The following is a 14,641-nucleotide window of genomic DNA, read 5'->3' on the forward strand; positions in this document are numbered from 1 at the left end:
ATCGGGGTGTTTTCCCTGCGGGGAGCAAACAGGACAGTATGTTTGCTGACCCATAAAATACTGCCCCCGTTTACTTATCTGCTTCCAGGCTTCAAGAGATCCCTTCTTAGCTCTGATTTGGGGTTTGTGGAACAGCTCTCTCCCACTTCTATCTACATCAGAATTTTATAAAACTCCCACTTCTGTCCACATCATAATTTTATAAAAGACAGTTTATTTGCCTTTGGGAGGGAGGGCAAAGAAAAAATTTAAACATCACCCATACATAGTCATAAAACCTTTTTTCTTGCGATGAGAACTTTTGAGATTACTTTCTTAGCAACTTTAAAATATGCAGCATAGTATTATTAGCTATATTCACCATGCTGCATATCACATCCCGTGAGTTATAACTGGAAGTTTATACCTTTGACCCCCTTTACCCATGCATTTCCTTTGACTAACTTCAGAATTCATCCAAATTAACCAAAAAGTAAATCTTTATTAAATTGTTTTTTTAATGTTTATTTACTTTTGAGAGAGAGAGAGAGACGGCGTGTGAGTGGGGGAGGAGCAGAGAGAGAAGGAGACAGAACCCGAAGCAGGCTCCAGGTTCTGAGCTGTCAGCACAGAGCCCAACGCAGGGCTCGATTCCACAAACTGTGAGATCATGGCCTAAGCTGAAATCGGCTGCATAACCAACTGAGCCGCCCAAGTGCCCCAAATCTTTATGAAATCCAAATTTGGGTAGATACTTCTCCTCAGTGCCCCTTATCCTTAAAAGTCTGCTGTCTAAAGGTAAAGTGGATACCAGGAAAATCACATTAAAGGCTCCTCATCTGTACCAAGGTAGTGCTGGCTGTGGTGGTTGGCTGACCATGACTTGTGTGGGCTCTCCTCCTGGGAGTTACCCCATGGCCAGATGGCCTTGGCAAGTTGATTCGTCTGTCTTTAGCTTCAGACATCAAGGCTGGGATCAAAAGGGAGAGAGCATAACCTTGTTCTTTCCTCATTTGTGTAACCAAAGCCCCTGGCGGCTTTGCTCATCGCACTGCCTATCTGCAGACTAGCCACAGGCTCAGTATATTCTTTCTGTTTTGCAGAGTGTGAGTGTGTGTTTTATGGAGTATAAAATGCTTTCGTGCGCCATTTTGTTTCTTGGCTGTGAGGTGTAGGTAGTGTCGCTATTTTACAGATGAGAAAATAGATTCAGGGAAGTTCAGTCACTTGTTTAGGGAGACACCAAAGGAAACCAGAGATGGTGATTTCTGGTACAGCATTCTTAATGTTGCAACACTCGAACGGAATCTTCACAATGTCGTGTGTTAAGGAGCAGCCTCTGTCGGGCTATAAGTGTTTACACAAGCCCATTAAATTTCCAGCCAGCCGTGAAAAGAATCTTGTTCTAAACCTAGAAATACATAGAATTTAATGTTACACATAGTATATACTTGCATAAATAAGTGTTACCCCCATGAAAGAAAATCTACCTTTTCTATCCTGGAATGTGAGTTTCTCTTACAGGAGCCTTGTTTATAATAGTGTAGGACCCCATGACCATGCTAGTGTGACATGGCATAAGGCAAATTTGTTTGAGATGTGATTAGCAATTGCTGTTTCTTTTCTTCCCTCTTGTCCCTGTTCTCAAAGTGAGGTGAGCTAAATTCTCTCCTGCGGGGTTGGGTAGGGAGACAGGGAAAGGGTGCCTCGTGATCATTTGGAATTTTGTTAAGTTGATACTTTCAATATTGTCTCTTTTATATTCTTTTGGAGACAGTACAGACCGAAAAGTAACGCTTTAGTTGGCAACTTGACGCCATGCCTCCTAATCATTTGACAGTCCTGCCATGCAGAGGGAGCGTCTCTTCCCTTCCCTTGAAGCCGGGTTGGCCTCAATGACTTGCTCATAACCCATAAATTGCAGCAAGAGTGACACGGCTGACTTCGCAGGAGAGTAAAATGCAGTGCAGCCCCCACTTTGCTTCTTTGGACACTTGACCATCGAAGAACTCTGACTTCCCCAGGACGTCACGTTATAGAAAAACCCACGCCACGTGGAGAAGTCACTGTAGGTGCTCTGGTTGACGGTCCCAGTCAGCTGCCAGCACCACCTGCCGGCATCTGAGGTCCCCATCTTGTATGTGCAGCCCGATCGAGTCTCAGGAGACGGTGCTACCCACTGACATCTGGTTGGAACCGTACGGCAGATCCCCAGCAGCACCTGCCCAGGTGAGACCTTCCAAAATTCCTCCCCCACAGAAGCCATGAACGTAAGAAAATGATTGTTTGACACCACTCAGTTGACGCAGCAGTGGTAACCGGAACGCCTCCCTGTGACACTGGCACACGTTTTGCTTGGTTGACTCTTTTGATTTCCACCACCTCATGGTGTTTTCCTGTCAATATGTCTTTAAGGGCAAGGACGTCATGTACATTGTTTTACCTTATTTAATCTTTACAACACCCGTAAGAAGTAAATATAATTATTGCCATTCTCCAGCTGACCAGTCTCAGGCAGAAGAGCCCAAGGTCACGCTGCTCGTGATCGCTTTCTATTGTCTTTGCTGAAAAACGCAAGCCTGCTTGAGTCACAGAATTTTACACTTTGGTGACACATTGAACTGACTTAAATCGATCCCCACCATCCCACCTCTCCCCTCGCTCTTACGTGCAGGAAGCTGGATGCCCAGGATGTTATATTGGGACTCAGCTGTGGTGCACATCGTAACGGACAGAGCAAGGGAAACCCTCCACCTTGTGCGTGCTGGTCCCTACGCTCGGCAAAGTCAAACTTTTACAGCTCCTTCAAAAAAATCTAAAAAATAAAAGAATTTCTAATATAAACTATTTGCAGAGTAAACATGATGCATTTTTTTAATGTTTATTTATTTTTGAGAGAGACACAGAGTGTGAGCTGGGGAGGGGCAGAGAGAGAGGGAGACACAGAATCGGAAGCAAACTCCAGGCTCCGAGATGTCAGCACAGAGCCCGACACGGGGCTCGAACTCACAAACTGTAAGATCATGACCTGAGCCGAAGCTGGACGCAAAACCGACTGAACCACCCAGGCGCCCCAACATGATTAATTTTTTAGAGGAAGAGAATGCGTGTTTAGTGTATGCCTAAAACTATATTAAAAGCATTAAGGGGCGCCTGGGTGGCTCAGTCGGTTGAGCATCTGACTTCGGCCCGGGTCATGATCTCACAGTCCATGAGTTCGAGCCCCGAGTCCGGCTCTGTGCTGACAGCTCAGAGCCTGGAGCCTGCTTCGGATTCTGTGTCTCCCTCTCTCTCTGGCCCTCCCCCCATTCATGCTCTTTCTCTGTCTCAAAAATAAATAAATGTTAAAAAAAATAAAAAAATAAAATAAAAGCATTAAAACTACCCAAAACATCAAATCTGTTTCTTAAAGAAATCTACCATTTTTGTTTCACTGAATAAGACCTCTAAATCCTAGATTCAAGGCATTTTATATTGCCTCCTCATGTTTTATTATTAATCACCACATTTGGTATTCTATCTCCAACTACCATTTTCACCTGGGGTAATGCATCTCAGACATGCTGCCCTGCCTGAGATTACTCATTTTCTAAACCTAGCATCTGCAAATGCAGAAAATAGACTCTAAATAGAGTAAGGGATTTGAGTTTTTCTGAAGAGATTTTTATAATGCTTAGTGCCTGAGGAATGAGAATATTAAATTGACGGTAAATAGAAACTATTGAAACACTTATGCTCGAAACATGACTCTGCTTGCAAAATATTTTTCCTATTTCTTTTAAAAAAATTTTTTTTTCAACGTTTATTTATTTATTTGGGACAGAGAGAGACAGAACATGAACGGGGGAGGGGCAGAGAGAGAGGGAGACACAGAATCGGAAACAGGCTCCAGGCTCTGAGCCATCAGCCCAGAGCCTGACGCGGGGCTCGAACTCCCAGACCACGAGATCGTGACCTGGCTGAAGTCGGACGCTTAACCAACTGCGCCACCCAGGCGCCCGTATTTTTCCTATTTCTAATTCAAGTGCATGAAGCTTACCTGGGTAATTTGGTAATGTAGTCTTTTTATTCGCCTTAAAACTTGGGGGAATTTTTCCTGGAAGTAAACACAAAAATATGTAAAAATTAAGTAGGAATAAAAGCTAAAACAAAGAGCTTACTAAATGCCAAATATTGTTGTATGCACTTTACAATGTGTCAGCTCAGTCCTCACAATCGAGTCTCTGAGATAGGAAATATCCCCATTTCCTAGGTGGGAAACTGAGGTACAAAGAAGGCTCCCTAGCTACTACGTGGCAGAGCTGGGGTATTTCATCTAGCTGGTAAGGTTCCAGAGTCTGTGCTTGTAACCACTATCCTAGCCATTCTTAAATCTTTTGGTCTCCGAACCCATTTACCCTTTTTAAAAGTATCAAGGACCCTGTGGAGCTTTGGTTTTCGGTAGTTACATCTATGGATACATACTGTGCTGGAAATTAAGATCAAGAAACTATGAAATGTTAATTAATTTCAAAATAATAAAGCTATTACATGGTAACATTACTGTGTTTTTATGAACAATAACTGTACTTCCTTAAAAGAACCATAGTGAAAAGAGTGGATTTATTTTCCACTTTGGCAAATATCTTCTACATCCAGCTTAACAGTAGACAACTGGATTGTTACACCTGCTTCTGCATTTTGTCTGTTGTAGGACACACACCATGCGGACATTGGAAACTCTCCTGAAACCCAATGAAAGCACAAGAGTAGAAAAGACAGGTACTATCTTAATATTATTATAAAAATAACTTTGGCTTTGCAAACCCCCTGAAAAATTCTCAGAGCTACCCAGGGGTCTATAGATCGTACTTTGAGAACCACTGCGCTCCATTTCACTGCCTCTCAGGACATAGGGGCAGTGTGTGGACGAGTACTAAGTACCCCTAAAGAGATAGTGTTTCCTTAATTAAATCCCAGGCTGGGGTGCAGCAGAGCAGCGGCTGTGGGGAGACTAAAGTGCAATTCTCATTCTGCCTCGGTAGTTCTTGACCTTGGCTAAGGGACTTCCTTACTCTCCGTCTCAGATTCCTCAACTACAATAGGGCTAGTTACAAATCCCTTGCAGGGACATCGTAGGCATTCTAAACAATATGCGACAAGGTGCATAGCAGGTGCTGAAACACAGAGGATGCCTGATCAAGGGTAGCCTGTATTCCAAGTTGGCCCGTGATGTCCAGGGAAGGAAGAAGAGGGGTCACACACAGCAAAAGGGGAAGGAAAAGAGAGCCAATGAGGGCAGATGCACAAATTCTTATCTGAGACCCAGATACATATTGAAAGCTGGATGTGTTTAGGGATTCACAAATTTGGGGTTCTAGAACGCTAATACAGTGCATATATTGTATATAATGTCAGACCTCCAGGGAACCTAGAAGGACCATGTGATGACTGAACACATCACTGTTTCAAGAGAGAAACATCATCTACTCACACCAAGGTCTGGAAATAGCCTCAGTCTGTGCAGGCCAAGTCTTAATGCCAAACGATTTACAAAAACACTTTGCAGTGTTCCTAGCTCTGCGATGTTTGGATTGCAGGGAAGGGACTGTGGGCCTTACCAAATGCATCGGTGACCGTGCCCGTGCGATGTCATTGCATTCTCCCAACCCCATGAGCAAGAAGTAGACATCCTAGGATCCAGAAACATCTTTGCTACTTGTTGTCATTCAACCAGCTTTAGAGGATCCCAGGATCAGAGCAGTGGCCTCTCACCGTCTATGGCTGTTGCCTGCAACTTAAAATGCAAAGTTTGTTATGTTTGGGTGGTGAGAGCGGGTTATAATTATAATTCACAATTATATATGAGTGAATTATATGTGTGTGTGACTGTATGTGTGTTTGAAAATGAACAGAACAGCACCAACAAATGTTATTCTCCCCTCCCCTCCCCTCCCCTCCCCTCCCCTCCCCTCCCCTCTCCTTCCCTTCATGTTATTTTACCTGTCAAAAGTGGGTTTTAATGTTTCTGTAGACAGTAAATCACTGCTCCTTTTTCGCTTTCATTATCTAGAACTCCTTTAGGAAAAACAATCACAATCGCGACAATTAACTGAACCCAGGACTTTCCCAAGATCCCTAGTAACTAGGGTGTGATGGTAAAAGCCGAGCTCATGGGTGCCTACTAGGGACACAGGAACTCAACACACACTGGTAGTGGGTGTGGAGCCGTGCAGCCAGGATTCTTGCTTCAGGACTGAGGCACTCATTACTGCTGCTCGGACTGCTGACCTTTGGTGTCTCGCCAGGAGTCCCTCTCTGAGAATGGCCCATGGGGAAGGAAGCCCCCTGCCCACAGCCAAACCCTCTCTGCATCCAGGGGCTCACCCTGTGGCCTTGATGAGGACGATGCTGATGTTCCCCAGCTCCAGAACTCTCCATGGGATTGCCTGAGGCCTTTATCCCAACTGCATCATAGGTCAGCTGCTCCCTCCACGGACTCCTTTTTCTCTTCCTTCCTTATAGGTAGAGATCACGAGAACAGCCCCAGTAAAAGTCCCATGTAAGGCTCTATCTCAGAGTTCGTCTTTCGGAGAAGCATAACTAAAACTATTGATTGGTGCCAGGAATGGTCCAAGGAAGAAGATTCTTAAATGGGTCACCAGCTGGCCTGCTATCAGTGAGAATACCATCTCTAGACATGGGGGGAAGGGAGGGAGTGCTGATGGCTCCAGACATGCGGTAGCCCTGAAATTACAACTTTCACTGTGACAATTAAAATTTTTCCCAGACTGCCAAGAGGCCGTGCATTGGCGGGTACAGGATCTGGGCATTTGAGATGTTTAAGGGAGGTGGCAATCGTAAGTCCAATGGAATGGGGTGGTTGCTGCTCACACTTTGAAGTGAATTAGAGAAAGGCAAAGAGAGGCTGGCATGATTAATCACCAATATAAGGCTACGTGTGAAAGCCAAAGGGCCTTTTGTATTTTGTAAAGACTCTCTCATCTCCTGCGGCCAGAGGCAGAAAAAAAGCCAGGATCAAGCCTAGGACTTAACTACAAGGCCAGCGCAGCTCCGGAGAAGGTGGCATTCTCAAACCCCAGCACATCTGCGTTGTCAAGGTCAAGGCCTTCATTGGGCGGGAGTGAGACGCAGAGACTTGGGATGCATGCAGACATTTGTGCCCATGCACTCAAAATCCCGAATCGCCAAATGCCCCTGAACCCTCTGAGCCCACACCCCCCTATGAAGTCCAGTGCTACCCCCTTGCTTGAAGATGATGCAGAAGCCTATGCCTTGCAGGACAGCATGCTCCCAACTCGGGATGTACCAACCCTGGACATTAGACCGGTAACGAGCATAAGGAACAGCAACTACAACCTACAGGCCAAATCTAGCCCACAGTCTGCTTTTTAAATAAAGTTTTATTGAAACACAGCACGCCCATTCAATTACATATCATCTATGACTGCTTTCATGCTTCAGTGGGAGAGTTGGATAGTCGCAACAGAGTCTATATGGCTCACAAAACCTAAAATATTTACCATTGACTCTTTACACGAAAAGGCTGCTGAGCTCTGAACTGGAGTCAAATCATAACAAAATCTAGCATGGAAAGTGCTGGTCCTGATAAGGGCAGAAAAGGAATATGCACCAAAGAAGATGTGAGACCTAGCCAACAAGTACTAGCAAGAATGGAAGAGTATTTATGTGATTGAATTCTGAAGGATTTAAGGATTAAGGGGGATGGAATGTATAGTTAGATAATGGGCAGTTTACCCATGTGAGAGCACTCTCCTCTGAGATCCAGGACTTAACACTCTCTTGGTTGGCTCTTAGAAACTTAGGGAGGCAGTGCCACACTAAAGTGGAGGAGATAAGCAAGCAATGCTTTGGCAGCCGGTGGAGAAAAAGATCAAAAGGCTCGAAGGAATGGGCATGTCAGAGCGGATCTACTCTGTAAAACTGGAAACTATATCAGTTCACTATGTTTCATAGAGTCATCCAGAGGGCACACCACTTACCAAAGCTGTAGGGAATGAGCAGATGAGAGGGGTAAGCAACACAGAGAAACTCAATGGGGACTGTCCTCCGTGGGGCAGGGCTGACATTATAGAAGATGACATTGAACAACTAGCCTCCCTGAAAGCAATGGGTTGATAAGATCTCAGATTGACAGAGCCCAGGTGGCAGAACTTGAACATCAGAAGCAAGGAGGAAGCATTGTAATGAGTAGCAAGGGGCTCCTGCCCATGGAGAGCTTCGAAGATGATCGATAGAATGTGGTGCTCTTAGGGGCAAGACAGAGGGGTAGCTAACAAGGGTAATGTTAACAAACACCTCACTGAAAAGTAAAGGCCAATCTTCAGACCTGAGCTTGTCCTTTGACCCACAGCCTGTTGCCTGAAGGAAAGCCTTGTCTGAGGAAGGACTCTGCTATACCATGGCAATTGCATATGGCAATACTTTCCCTAACTCGTACTCAGAGGGATCTGTGGCCATTTCCTTGGGTAACTAATAGGGGGACATAAGGCAAGCCCAGATAGTTCAAGGATTCTTGGGCATGGCAATCTCCATGGATATTCAAGGATTTTTTGTTTCATCATGACCCTTTGCTAAAGTGGGGACTTCTGGGAGGTAGGTAATAAGAAATCTAAGCCCAGTCTAGTTCACAGTGGCTTCTTTGGCTTCAGATCCTCTCAGTGATCATTTGTTCAATATCCGAATGTACAATTGAAATGACTGTTCTTATTAGTTGGCATAATCTCCTTATTAGCTCCTTGGTTTACATAGCAAGATACTATAAAGAAGAAGCCACATGGAAGCCTTGGAAACTTTCCCACTATGAACAACAGAGTAGATGAAAAACAATGTCACATCCAGGGAGAATGGCAGAGATATCTGCCATCTTCAAGACTGCAAGAGTAGTGGTCCCATCGCGCCCTCATTCAACTCACCATTCTTCCCTGTTAAAAACCAGGGATCTTGGTTATTGTGAGTGGACCACCATAAAATCCACTGATTACCTAATCACCTATTGCCACTACTGAACATCCAACCTTGTAGCAGTAGAAACCAACATGGAGGCTCCAATACAACACCTTCTTCTGAGGACACCAACTAGTTCCTTGTTAGCAGCTTGATTCATGGGATCCTTTTCAATCTGGAAGTGACAATGATATACCCTGACTGGAATTGGCACACATTCAAGAAATGGCTTTTCCTTTCTTGCTCATAGGGGCTTCACCAGGATCACCATCTATATGAACTTCTATATTACTTGATAAACTGACACGAGATCCCGCATAATGTGACCCTGGACCAAGGATCCCATTTTATAGCAAAAGAAGAGCTACAATGCACCCACGATCATGGATCCACTGGTGTTATCACATACAAACCACCCAGTTGTTGTAATTCTGGGGTTTAAAACAAACTAGTGATTAATCAGTTTATTTGTTTGTTGTTGTTGTTGAGTTGTAGAAGTTCTTTATATATTAAATATCCCTTGCTGGATATATCATTTGCAAATATCTGCTCCCATTCAGTAGGCTTCCTTGTCCTTCTGTTGATGGTTTACTGTGCAAAAGCTTTTTATTGTAGTGTAGTACCAATAGTTTATTTTTGCTTTTGTTTTGCTTGCCTGAGAAGATGTAGCTAGAAAAATGTTTATATGGCTGATGTCAAAGAAATGTTTATATGGCTGATGTCAAAGAAATTACTGCCTGTTTTCTTCTTGGAGTTTTATGGCCTCAAGTCTTACATTTAGGTCTGTAATCAATTTTGAGTTTATTTTTGCCTATGATAAGAACGTGGTCAAGTTTCATTCTTTTCCATGTAGCTGTTCAGCACCATTTGTGAAGGAGATGGTGTTTTTCCTATTATATATTCTTGCCCCCTTTGTCATAGATTAAATGACCATACAAGCATGGGTTTATTTCTGGGCAATCTATCCTGTTCTGCTGATATATGTGTCTATTTTGTGCCAGTACCATACTGTTTTGTTTAATTAAAAAATGGGCAGATGACCTGAATAGATATTTTCCAAAGAAGACCTACAGATGGCCAACAGAGACATGAAAAGATGCTCAACATCACTCATCATAAGGGAAATGCAAACCAAAAACACAATAAAATATCTCTGTACCCCTGTCACAATGGCTAGAATCAAAAAGGCAAGAAATAAAAATTATTGGTGAAAAAGGAACCCTCGTGCACTGTTAGTGGAAATGCAAGTTGGTGCAGCCACTGTGGAAAACAGTATGGAGGTTTCTCAAAAAATTAAAAATAGAAATACCTTATAATCCATTAATTCCACTACTGAGTATTTACCCAAAGAAAACAAAGACACTAATTCAAAAATATATATGCACCCCTATGTTTACTGCAGCATTAATTACAACAGCCGAGCTATGGAAGCAATCCAAGTGTTCATCAGTAGATGAACGGGCAAAGAAGATATATACAATGGAATATTACTCAGCCATGAAAAGAATGAGATCTTGTCATTTGCAACAACATGGATGGACCCAGTGGGTATAAAGTTGGTGAAATAAGTCAGACATAAAAAGACAAATACCATATGATTTCACTCATATATGGAATCTAAAAAAACAAAAGGGATAAAGAAACAAAGGAAGAAAGAGACAGACAACAACAAAAAACCAGACTTAAATACAGAGAATAAACTGGTGGTAGCCAGAGGCTGGGCAAGGGGAAAAGGTGAAATAGACAAAGGGGATTAAGAGTTACAAGTAAACTCTTGTAAAACTGTAAAATTCCAGTTACAAGATAAATTAGTCACAGAGATGAAAAGGGTACCATAGGAATAGAGTCAATAAGATTGAAATAACATTGGTGACAGATGATGACTACCCATATTGTGGTGAGCATAGAGTAATGGAATTGTTGAATTATTATGTTGTACACCTGAAACTAATGTAACACTGTATGTTAATTATCTTCAATTTTAAAAAAAACTGCTAACCATGGGGCGCCGGGGTGGCTCAGCCTGGGTGATCTAACAGTGCGTGGATTTGAGCCCCGCAATGGGCTCTGTGTTGGCAGCTCAGAGCCTGGAGCCTGCTTTGGATTCTGTGTCTCTCCATCTCTCGGCCCCTCCCCTGCTCATGCTCTGTGTCACTCTGTCTCTCAATAATAAATAAAAGTTAAAAAAAATTTAAAAACCAAAAAACTGCTAGCCAGTTTTCCTTCTAATCAAGGTACACTGAAGTGGAATGGTCACACATAACAATTTGCCAAAATACGCCATTAATAAAATATATTTAAAAAAATCAAACCAAACGAGTGATTAAGAGTAAATAACTTTTCCCTTACAAATTGAAAATTAAAATATTTCGCCGTTTCATTCAGTGGCAAACACTGAACGCAAAGGGCTTTGTTTCCGGGAGAAGGCGTCTCTACCTAGCACCTTTTTTTCAATGAGCGTTTGGGGTTTCAATTATTTATTTTTTAATCAAGTTCTAATCCATTGTTTGGATAGATGTTTCTGAAGTATTTTTTAAATGTACTATGTTTTAAAATTAGATCTCCATCTGTCATTATACGGAATGTGTGTAGGCAGATGGTGAATGGACTTATTTTTAACCCCCGAATGCTACTGGCTTGCTTAACAGTATCCCAGGGAAAGAGGGGTCATTATGAGTGTTCTTCTCCTCCTCCTCCCCCTCCTCACAATTCATTTGCTCCACTTTGTGATCCACTGCTTCAGATTTTGTAACGAACAAATCATCACTTTATCCTCTTTAAAGAGGATCACAGACAAGCAATCTGCAGAACGTAAGTTCTCTTCCCATCTCCAAATTACTTCTTAGCATCAAGAAAGACACGTTTGCTGAGTATATCAGAGAATTCTTAATTCACTGAATTTTTGTCTTTTTTTTAAATGTTTACATATTTATTTTGAGAGAGGGGGCATGAGCACAGTAGGGGCAGAGAGAGGGAGAGAGAGGATCCCAAGCAGGTTCCTTGCCGTCATCACAGAGCCTGACGTGGGGCTTGAACCCAGAACTGTGAGATCATTACCTGAGCTGAAATCAAGAGTGGGTTGCCCAACTGACCAAGCCACCCAGGCGCCCCTCACTCAATTTCTTTCTCAAGCTGATAGTTTTGATGTTCTTTTTATTTATTTTAGTGGTAGTGTTAGATGCCAGAACAACATAGAATGTGATTAATCTTTTCATTTCTACGTGTTTCAGTGTCCTCTGAAACATCACTTTTTTTAAAAGTTTATTTATTTTGAGAGAGAGAGAGAGAGTGAATGTGAGCACAGGAGGGGCAGAGAGAGAGAGAGAGAGAGAGAGAGAGAGAGACCCGCAAGCAGGCTCTGCACTGTCAGTGCAGAGCCCGACTCGGGGCTCAATCCTACAAACTGTGAGATCATGACCTGAGCCAAAATCAAGAGTCAGACACTTAACATACTGAGTCACCCAGGCACCCCCTAAACATTACTTTTTAGTGTTAAAAGTTTTTCATATAAACATTTCCAAACACACAAAGGAACAGAGAATAGTTTAATGACCGTCATTTATCCAATGCTCAGGTTCAAATTATCAACATGTCACAAAGCTTGTTTCATTTACCTATCTCTACCTTCTACCCCTTCCAACAACACAAAAGCGCGCGCGCACACACACACACACACACACACACACAGACACACACACACACACACACACACAATGTCTTCCTGGAATATTTGGAGACCTACCAGACATCGTGTCATTTTCCTTATAAAGTACTTTATGTGCATTTAACAGTAAGACTTGAAAAAAAACCACCTGGGTATTATCAGACTCCAATATAACAATATCCTGAATATTCTAATATACAATCCATATTCAAACTTCCCCAACTGTCTCAAACAGCTGGCCTATTCACATACTAAGACACAATAAAGTCCATAAACTGCCCAGTCACTATCTGTCCTAAGGAGTTAGTCTACATAATCCCTCTCCCCTCTTGTGCCCTTGCGTTTGTTAGAGAAATCAAGTTATTTACCCTCTATGTTCCATATTCTACAGTTGGAGGATGATTTCTCTGTGATGTTAACTCGTTCCTCTGTCTCTGTACTTTCTATAAACCAGTAGTTGGACCTGAGACTTGATTTAAGTTTCATTTTTTTTAGGCTGCACTATTCCTTATGCTGTAAACGTCCTGTGGAATCATAGCGTGAACTCATGGATGTCCGGTTGCCTCACATTCAGTGATGCCAGTGATCAGTCCCAGTGACGTCAGCTTGCCCCATCCTCCACAAGCTTGGAAAACATTTCACTGATGGCTTAGCGTTTACAGGACACCATTGCCAGTGTTTCTTTAAGGCCTGAAAGGGCACTTTTCTTCCCATCATTCCTTCTGCATTAGTGAGCCACAATTCGATACAGAAGAATTTATCCTCATCAATTATTTTGCCACCTTGAAATACAGTGCGTATGGGAAAGGCCAAATTCTTGATTCTCTCTGTTTATCAATTTTCAGAGTAATGACTTATGTCCTTATAACCTCCAATGGCAACTAGTAGGTTTTTTTAGAAAGTGTCATTTTGAACTCAAGAATTTCTATGTATTTAATATTTTAATTGAATGAATTTCTATATATTTAATATATTAATCAATAGTCATACTGTGCCATTTTGGCTAATGGGATGCCTTTCAAGTTAGCTTTCTTTTGAAACGATCTACTTGGTCTTTGATAGTTTCTTGCTTCTCTGCATTTCAAGATGTTCCAGGCTTATCTTGTACATTTCAGATTCCATATGGATTCCAAAAGGTGATTTACTGGGTCAAAAGGAGTTAACTATTTTTAAGGTGTTTTGGCATATTGGAAAGAGTATGGGTTTCAGAGGTGGGTAAATCAGGGTTAGACTCCTAGCTAGCTCCATTGCTTACTAGTTCTGGACTCTTAAAAAGGATTTACCTCTCCGAATGAGGATAAGAAGAGCCTCTACAAGGAAGAGGAAGTTACAATAACATAGAACATTCTTTTATCATAATGTTAAGTGGAAAAAGCAGGATTCGCCCTTTTATATAGAATGCACAGAGGGGCGCCTCCATGGTTTGGTCAGTGGAACATCCCACCCTTGATTTCAGCTCAGGTCATGACTCCAGGGTCATGGGATCGAGCCCCTCAATGGGTTCTGCACTGAGTGGGGAGCCTCCTTAAGATTCTCTGTCTGTCTCTCTCTGCCCCTCTTCCCCATTCATGCATTCTCTCTCTCTCTCTCTCTCTCTCTCTCTTTCTCTCTCTTTCTCTGCCTCTCTCTCCCCCTTACCTCCCTCCCTCCCTCCTTCTCAAAAAAAAAATGCATAGGGCAACTACTGTGTTCAAATATGCTTAATATGTTAATAGTGGTATGTTTTGATGGTGGGACTACAGGTCAGGGGTCTCTTCTTCATGTCTCATACTAAACTCTTCCATATAACCTAGAATGGAAGGAAATAAGATAATTTTATTAAAAGAACAATAAGCCTCTACCACAAATCCTACAGTGTTGGTTAAAATTCATCTGGGATGTGATTCATTGCATCCTCTTTCTGTATCCCTCATGGTCGATTTCATCTACTTTTCCTTTAACAGAATTTAATGCAAATCGTATAATAAAGAAAAATATTGATATAACTATACTCTGCCATCTGCTTCCTTTCCCTGTGCCATGTCGCAGTGA

This window comes from Prionailurus bengalensis, chromosome A1 (assembly GCF_016509475.1).
Source record: "Prionailurus bengalensis isolate Pbe53 chromosome A1, Fcat_Pben_1.1_paternal_pri, whole genome shotgun sequence".
Classification (NCBI taxonomy): domain Eukaryota; kingdom Metazoa; phylum Chordata; class Mammalia; order Carnivora; family Felidae; genus Prionailurus; species Prionailurus bengalensis.